The sequence below is a fragment of the Peromyscus eremicus genome, chromosome 19, assembly GCF_949786415.1.
Source record: "Peromyscus eremicus chromosome 19, PerEre_H2_v1, whole genome shotgun sequence".
In the NCBI taxonomy this organism is placed as follows: domain Eukaryota; kingdom Metazoa; phylum Chordata; class Mammalia; order Rodentia; family Cricetidae; genus Peromyscus; species Peromyscus eremicus.
Window position 1 is genome coordinate 1,500,295 of NC_081435.1, and position 9,180 is coordinate 1,509,474.

General features: G+C 46.5%; 1 pseudogene; it reads right to left on the bottom strand.

Moving 5' to 3' along the window:
• Nucleotides 1–313: 313 nt before the first annotated feature.
• LOC131896049 (small ubiquitin-related modifier 2-A-like) lies at nt 314–584 on the bottom strand (annotated as a pseudogene).
• Between the last annotated feature and the right edge of the window lie 8,596 nt (nt 585–9,180).

The following is a 9,180-nucleotide window of genomic DNA, read 5'->3' on the forward strand; positions in this document are numbered from 1 at the left end:
CAGGTGGATCTCTGTGAGTTCGAGGCCAGCCTGGTCTCCAAAGCGAGTTCCAGGAAAGGCGCAAAGCTACACAAGAGAAACCCTGTCTCGAAAAACCAAAAAAAAAAAAAAAAAAAAAAGCAAAAAGTTCAATATGCGTATGCAATACACTAATTACATCCTGTACAGTAAAGGAGTGGGGGGTGTGTGTGAAAGAACAGAGCAAGTTATACTGTGCTCATCGGGGTGTGGGGAGACCAAGCTGAGGCTTTCTAACAGAGCCTGTGTTTTTGGTCTATAGTAAAATTCTGGAGTGAAATAACAGCTTTTCTTTCTAGTAGACAGCTGTCTGCTGCTGGGACACGTCAGTGGTACCTTCGTCTTCCATTTCAGGCTGTGCAGGTGTGTCTGCTTCACTGATCAAATTATGATCTGAGCTGCCTCATGGGCAAACCCCGTTGTTCACACTAGGCCTTCATTACTCTGCCAAGTGTCCGCCTCTTAACTGTCAACGGCACTGCAGAGCCATCCTGCGCTACAACCTTCCAATGAATGTGACCCTTGTTCCCAGTCTTGACCCCTTCTTTGGGGTTTGTGCTGGTCATGGTGTACCTCAGTGTTACCCCAGCTGCACCTTCACAGAAGAGGTACCAAGTCGCCACTGCAGGAGAACACAGGCAGTGACCTTGTGGTTTTGCTGTTGTTGTCGTTTGTCTGTCTGTCTGTCTGTCTTTTCTTTCTTTTTTGAGACAGAGTCTCTCTATGTAGTCCTGGCTATTTCTGGAACTCTCTATGTAAACCAAGCTGACCTCAAACTCACAGAGATCCTCCTGCCTCTGCCCTGAGTGCTGGGATTAAAGGTGCGCGCCACCACACCCAACTCCTTGGGTTATTTCTTGAACTATTTTATTCTTTTCATTTTCTCTGTTAATCTATTTCTGGAACTTACTTTTGGGGTAGAACTTTCTGGATAGAGCCTCTTTTGTTCGGCTTCTCCGGAGAATAAATTTTTACAGGATTTGTACTCTGAACGGTTAACTTCCTTTCCCTTACTTTTCCGCAAGAACTCTAGCTGCTGCCTCAGCATCTGCCCTCCAAGGTGTTTCCGTCTCCCAGGAGGGGGACTACTGTCTCTGTCCCCACCAGAGCACGGGTGACTGTGGTGCTCACCTTGTCCACTTCCCCTCTCTCAAGGACCACATCCTTGTGCCATTGTCTGGTGCCCAAAATGAGTCACCTCATACATTTTGTTTATTTTTATAATCATTTTAAGATTATGGAGTAAGCAACTGTGGCTGAAGTGAAAGTCTGTCTCTTGCACTCATGTTCCTAAATAAAATTGATATCCTGGACTCATCTGGTTCAGACATCATTGACTTCTTATCCTAGCTCATTCACACTCCCTTTCCTATCTTTATGGTCATGGTGTAATCAAACCCCTATTCTGATTATAGTATTCAGATTTTTGTTGTTATGAATCTACAAATTCATCTCACTGATAAACTGAACTGTGCTTTCTGAGGACATTTCCTTCTCTGCTCTCAGGTTTTCCTGGAGTGAATATCTGTTGGCTTGCTTAGCTTCTCTTCATGTCTTTGAATGTTTCTTGTAACATTCTTGTAATACGTGGTGTGACAGCATTTTCTACTGGAGCCTTTGGTTCTGTGTCAATCTGACATGGTTGCTCCTCATCTGTGGTTTTCTAGCTGATGCCATCCACTTCCCCATCTCTCTTATCCTGGAGATTTCCTTTTTTCTCTGCTGACCTCTCTTTCTGGGACCACACTTTGTTATTTTGGCTTGTTTTCTTCTACACACACTATGGCATGTGTGTAAAGGACAAAGGACAACTTGGGTGAGTCAGTTCTCTCATTCCATCACGTGGGTCCCAGGGGTTGAACTCAGGTCCTCAGACTTGATGGTAAGTGCCTTTACCTACTGAGCCATCTCAAGACAGCCTAATTTCTTCATGTTTCTGGCACATACACTCAGGTACCTTTCAGAGAAAAGTATACTGAGCATCTAAAATACATCTATATTTTATTCTTTAAAAAGGAAATACTTAAATTTTAATTTTTTATATGTATGAATGTTTTGCCTGTATGTATGTCTGTGCACTACAAACAGTGGAGGCCAGAAGAGGGCATTGGATCTCTGGAACCAGTCACAGATGATTGTACACAGCATCTGGATGGTGGGAATTGAACCCAGGCTCTCTGGAAGAGCAGCCAGAGCTCCTAATTTCTGAGCCATCCCTGTAGCCCCCTAGTTTCCTCTCTTGAGTTAGCTAGGTATAAAATTCTTGGTGAAAAAATTTATACTCAAAGTTTTGAGTAAATTACTTTATTACCAGAAGGTAGTAGCAAGCATTCAAAAATGCTACTGAAAGCCAGGTGATGGTGGCGCACACCTTTAATCCTAGGACTTAGGAGGCAGAGGCAGGTGGATGTCTGTGAGTTTGAGGCCAGCCTGGTCTATAGCCCGAGTTCCAGGACAGCCAAGTCTACACAGAGAAACCCTGTCTTGAAAAACAAAACAAAAAGTGCTCTGAAATGTTTGCTTCGCTCTTATACACAATCCTTTAAATAGTAACTATGTTTCTTCTCTAGAAGTTATAAAGAATCTCTTGCTCATTCAGTTGAGAGATACAACGTTTCTTGATGTGGGTCTCCTTGTTTACGGCTGAGATTTAAACCTCATGTCCTTCAAATCTTCTCCTATTGTTTCATGACTAATTCTCTTCCTTTTCACTTTCTATTTTTCCTGTTTCTGGGATTCTTGTAGATTTTTTTTCTTGATCAAGCTTCTGTTATGTGACTTCTCTAGCAAACAAGTCTGGTGTTTTCTGACCTGGACGTCTGGGGTAAAGCAAGCAGGCTGGTGAGTGTTTGCCTGATGGCGACGACGTGGGCTTCCCACACAACCAGACAGCCTTGCTCTTAGCGCTGGGTCCTATACCTGTCTTCTTCATTGATTACTGACTCTGCTACCTGAGCACTGTTGGAATTTTACCAAGTAAATGAGTCACTTCCTGTCCACATACCATACTCCACAGGTGCTTGGCTTTGCCCCCACCTCTGTGTCCAGTCATCACCATTAGTCATTGGCTTTTGTTTTCCTTTCTCTTGTTTAGGCTTTAGGATCTTTCACTTTCATTGAACTTTCTAATTTATGCTCATTTCTTGCTTTTCTTTACTTGGGGATTGTACTGGCTGGTTTTGTGTGTCAACTTGACACAAGTTAGAATTATCAGAGGAAGGAGCCTCAGCTGAGGAAATGCCTCCATGAGATCCAGCTGTAAGGGGGAGGGCCCAGCCCGTGGTGGGAGGTTCATCTCTGGGCTGGTGGTCTTGGGTTCTATAAGAAGGTGGGCTGAGTAAGCCATGTGGAGCAAGCCAGTAAGCAGCTCCTCCCACTCCCAATGGCTTCTGCATCAGCTCCTGCCTCCAGGATCCTGCCCTATTTGAGTCCCTGTCCTGACTTCCTTCAGTGATGAACAGCAATGCAGAAGTATAAGCCAAATAATCCATTTCCTCCCCAACTTGCCTTTGGTCACGGTGTTTCATCACAGCAATAGAAACCCTAACTATGACAGGGATTTTTATCTATTTACATTTTTTGAAAAAAAGAATATGAGAGTATCTTTATTCTGACACCTTAAAATAAAAATTTTAGAAAGGTTTATTTTTATGTGTATGTGTGTGTGTGTTCTGTGTATGAGTGTATGCCACATATGTGCAGTTGCCTGTAGAGGCCAGAAGAGGGTGTTGGATCCCCCAGAGTTGGGAGTTGGAGTAACAGCAGGCCATTGAGTGTCTCCTGATGTGGATACTGGAAATTGAACTCAGATACTATGGAAGAACAGGATGTGTTCTTAACTTCAGGTAGATTTTTTCTGTCCCACCAGCCAGCTCCCAAATAACCAAACAGAGACTTCTTATTAATTATGAGAGCCCAACCTATAGCTTAGGCTTGTTTCTAACTAGCTCTTATAACTTAAATTAACCCATATTTTTGTTAATCTACATTCTACTACATGGCTTTTACCTCTATCCCATTTTGTGTGTCTGACTTGTTCCATGTCTGTCTGGCTTCTCTGCCCTTCTTCTTCCTAACATTCTCTCTAGCTTGAAAATCCTGTTGGCCGTTTCGCTTTTTATTAAACCAATCACAGTGAAACAACTTCACACTGTAAAGGAATATTCCACAGCGTTTAACCATGGAGTCATCTCTCCAGTCCAATAAGGATGATGATGATGATGATGATGATGATAATGAAATTATCCATAGATTTCTCTCTCTGTTTCCCTCTTTTTTCTTTCTTTTCTCTTGGATCTTAAGTTCCAGAGATCAAATCATTCCTTCTATTCTTCACTGTTCATGAAAGGCAGTTCTCCAGTTACTGAGAGGCTGTGCTCACTCATACTGGTTAAACATGGTGATATAGAACAGTAAGAGGCTGTGCTCACACTGGTTAAACGTGGTGATATAGAACAGTAAGAGGCTGTGCTCACACTGGTTAAACATGGAGGTATAGAACAATAAGAAAAAAATCCTCCAAAACTGGAGTGATGACCCAGAGTTTAAGGCACTGGCTGCTCTTCCAGAGGACCCAGGATCAGTTGTCAGCACCAATGACAGCTCACAAACATCTTGTAACTCCTGTCCTAGGGAATCTAATGCTCTCTTCCAGTCTCGGCTGGCACTAGGAACGCATGTGGTACACAGACATACATGCAGGCAAAACATCCACACACATTAAAAAAAAATCCCTAAACAATACCGTGATAGCCTCCCCGAACAAAACTGCCTAGCAAAGTAGCAAGCAAATAAACAACCAATTAGAGAAATAAACACTATGGAAGAGAGTGGGCTCAGCGATATCTATCTGCAGTCCCAGCCACAGTGGGCTCACTGGTACATATCCATAGTCCTAGCCCAAATGGGCTCAGTGGTATGTTTCTTTGGAGGCTGGGGCAGGGTAATTGAGTTTAGGACTGGTCTGGGCAGCACAATAAGACCATTTCGGTGAAACCAAACAGTCAAATAAACACTGTGGAGGGAATGAACATGGGGTGATGAAAGAGAATAAAAGTGGAGAGGGGTATTTAGCCAGGAAGACCAAAGAAGACCGCACTAAAGAGACACCACTGACCCTTAGGCTGAAAGGAACTGGATATGGGGAAGTGTTTGATCTGCTGAGGGGAAGGCTGCGGGTCCTAGGCGTATGGGGTCTTCTAAGCCAGCTAAGGGCTGGAGAAGCCACTGGTGATGGGGGGGTAGGGGCAGGACTAAGCGGAAGTGTGATGTCATTTCCGTGTTCCTGTTTTAACGCACTATGGTACACACTGCACCTAAAACACTGGACATGGAAGCTGGAGCCGAGGTGAGGGACACTGGGGCTCGTGCTGTGGTGTCTTTGATGCTGAAGATGCAGGCAAGTGGACCGTCAAGGTTTCCCTCAAGGTGAACCGGTCAGGGTTTGAAGCCTGTGAGGCATGGAGTCACAGTTGCCCCCACTTACAGCTGAGATGCCTGGTTTGGGAACCACACTCAGATATGATCACCTTGGGATAAATCCTCACACACCTGAGCAAAAGGAATAGGCCCTTGTTATAAGCCAGGAGCAAGGATCCCTGAGAGGTCGAATATTTTGTCTTAAATGGCACAGATAGTAAGAGACAAGGCTAGAATCAATTCTAGGCAGCCTGGGTCACCTCTATTGTGTGTCACACATCTACCTAGTTAGCTACAAGTGTAGGTTAATGAGCCTGCCCAGAAATTGTCACTGAGCATCCTTTCTGGATGCAGAGTTCAAGTTCAATTAGTATTTGACAATCTCTCTCCCTCCCTCCCTCCCTCCCTCCACCTCCCCCCACCCCCACTCTCCAGGATCTTGCCATGTAGATGTGGCTGGCCTGGTTCTCATTATGTAGCCCTGGCTGAGCTTGAAGGAAAGGCAGTCTTCCTGCCTCAGCCTCTAGAGTGCTCGGGTTGCAGGCAAAGACCGCTGTTCCTGGCTAGGACGTTAGAACCCAGACTAAAAACAGACACCGCCATCAAGGTCAAGAGTGATAAAAGCCGGATGAAACACAGAAGGAACTTCCATGGCCAGCCTAAAAATGAGGGACCCGGTCGAAGGCCAGAGACTGCCAGGGATCTTCCTGCGAGGCCAGCTACTTACCTCATCATAGGTGACTTTAGCTCAGGCACTCCTCCTGCCAGTGAGAAGGATGAGTCAGCTTCTAAGCTGGCCTGCTGGGAGCTAATAATTAACTGTCCCTATTCCTGCCCCACCTGGGACTCAGCTACCTCCCATCTCAGACCAGGGACAGTCTGGGGCACCCCCAGCCTTGGAGATGGCAAGGCTGTACGTTCTTGAGCACAGGGGACACTCTTATCTCTGGTTGGTCTTTCTCCATTAGCTTACAGCTCTTATCTTTTCCTGTCTAGTGTCTCCTTGCAGTGAGATGCCTTCTGCCCCGTGCGCTTGCGCTCTGTGCAGGCGCCCTGTCCCTGGGCTGACCCCTCAGAGGGTCTCATCTGTCTCCCTGTGGCCCTCATCATGCCTGACCCTGTCCAAGCTCTCTTTGATCTGTCCCTTGCTCCCCTCTGCCTTCACCTAGAATTCTTTTTCCTTTTCAGGCTGTGTCCCAGCCCATTCCAGGAATTCTCCTGACTCCAGGAGATAGTGTTTCTTAGAGTCAGACCCCTTTGTCCCTCCACAAGGACAGGAAGGCAAGAAGTGGAAGTGATCACTTGTGTTGTTAGAGAAATGGGCCTTGAGCACACAGAGTGGGTCTCCTGTACTCTCAATCAAAAGAAACAGGGAACTGCCGTGGAGAAGCAGGAAGTGAAGGGCTGTTGGCAGGGGTACCTCATTTCTGCGAGTATTTAGGAGTGAGGCACCTACTGTGTGCAACATGTATGTGGGGTGGAGCTAGGATATAAAGCTGCGTACCTGTGTTAATAACTGAGCAGGGCCTCCGGAGCCGGGGACCCGGCAAGTGAGGGCACAGGAGGAAGGACTTGGTCTTGGTACCCAGGGGCTGTCTGTACCAGACGTGAGCCAGCGTAACGCCTAGAGCCCCCAACCTGTGAAGGCAGTGGAGCCAGAGGCCTGGTTCTGTAGGACAAACATCACTGTCCCTGGGTCCGAGCTGGCCTCACACTCTCCTTGGTGTCTCTTCAGGCTGGAGTGTCCCTAAATGCCAGCACTGGGCTGTCTCTGGGCATGCTGCCACCTACAGCAAATAGAAAAGGAGAGTGTGTCCTTACTGTCTCCATCCGTGTTTGCTGAGGCCTGCGGGGGTGGTGGCAGGGAGGAGCAGAAACACCTGCTGGAGGGAGGGAGGCATCTGGGTGGCCTGGAAAGACCCTTCTGGGTGTGCGAGGAAAGCCAGGCATGGCTGCAGCCTTGAACCACCCACTTTTAATTTTTAAGGAAGAACTTAAGATTGAAAAGCAAAGCCAAAAACTCCCAGGTGCCACCTGTTTGTACCTTGCAGGAGGCCAGGGTGTCTGGAGAACAGGGATGATAAGGCGCACACTCGGGGAAAGACCTTCAGTTTGGCTCTGTGTGAGCTGGAGGGCATAGGAAGGGTGTGTGTGAAGGAAACCATGATCTGAGTTTATGTTTAAAACACAAACAAACAAAATTACTGTCCCACCACCAATAAATCAACAAATGAGAGGAAGCAAGAGAAAAAGGAAGGAAGGGAAGAAGGAAAGGAAGAAAGAATGAAAGAGAGGAAAGACGGACAGATCACGGTCACACATTGCTAGAGGATGCCCTGAGGGGATACGGGTGGAACAGGATCTCACTTTAGCACACAGGAGGGTGGTGGGATGGGCTAAGTGGAAGCAATGGAGGTGCTGGGAAGGGATCGGACTCTGGATGTAGCTCGAGGATAGAGCTGAGAGGCTTTCCTGGCTGTTTGTGAATGACTCATGAAAGATGAACAGCACCAAGGGTCTGAACAGCTGGGTCATGGAGTTGTCATTTACTGAGAAGGCAAAGATTGTAATGTCACCTCCTTCGCCTGGCCTGTGGTGTCCCCTGTGACTCTAGAATGGAAATAAGACCACACTTGGCACCTGTCATTAGGTCTTTCACACGGTAAAGAGGCACTATGGATATCATGGAAAAAGTTAAAAAAAAATAAAACAAAATAAGAAAGCCTAAGGAGCCTGGCCAGATCTCGGGCCTCTCAGGTGGATCCTGCAGTTTGAGACACTGAACTGAGAAATCCTGGAGTCAGCATGGGCCTCTGAGAGCACTGGGGACGCAGTGGGTCCCTTCCTGCTGTTCGCTTTCTCTAGCTTCTTGTAAAGAGCCGTGAAACAGCAGCTGGAGAGATGGCTCAGCAGTTTAGAGCACTGGCTGGTCTTCCAGAGGACCTGGGTTCAATTCCCAGCACCCACATGGTGGCTCACAGCCCTTTGTAACTGTAGTCCCATGAGATCTGGTGCCCTCTTCTGTACATGCAGACAAAACATCCCTATACATAAAAATCCACACACACACAAATCCATCTTAAAAGCTGTAACACACTTCTGCGTGCAGCAGCATGCACTGAGCTGGTGTGGAGATCAGAAGCGCTGCTTGCTGTGTCTTTCTGAGCACACTAAGGACAGCAGCCACTGGAATGTAGTATATTATTCTGGGGGAAAGTGTCCCTTAGCCAGCTTCATGTTTACCACAGTGGTGGTCACTTGAAATCTCTGCTTGAGGATTTGCTTGACTGATGGTTGAGTTTCCCAGGTTATCTTTTGAAGTCAAGGGGCTCTTACCTATTTATTAAATATTTACTGTAAGATGGGCTTTATGGTACACATCTATAAAGGGAGGTGAAGATGGGGGATTGGTGTGAATTTGAGGCCCACCTGGTCTCCACCTTGAGTTCAAGGCCAGACTGGGATAAGGAATGAAACTCTGTCTCTTTCACACGTAAAATCCACTAACATTCTTGTTACTGTTACTGTCAACAGCCGCAGCAGAGAAGATGCTATCAACTGAACACTGGAAGCAAACTCACGGAGATCTGTCTGCCTCTGCCTCCCAAGTGCTGGGATTAAAAGAGTGTGCCACTGTGCCTGGCTGTTTTTAAAACCACAGCTTAATGTTAATGGAAAGAGGAAAAGTAAAAATAAACGAGTGAATGAAATGTAAACCATAAAAGTCTTTACAATCCATGACAG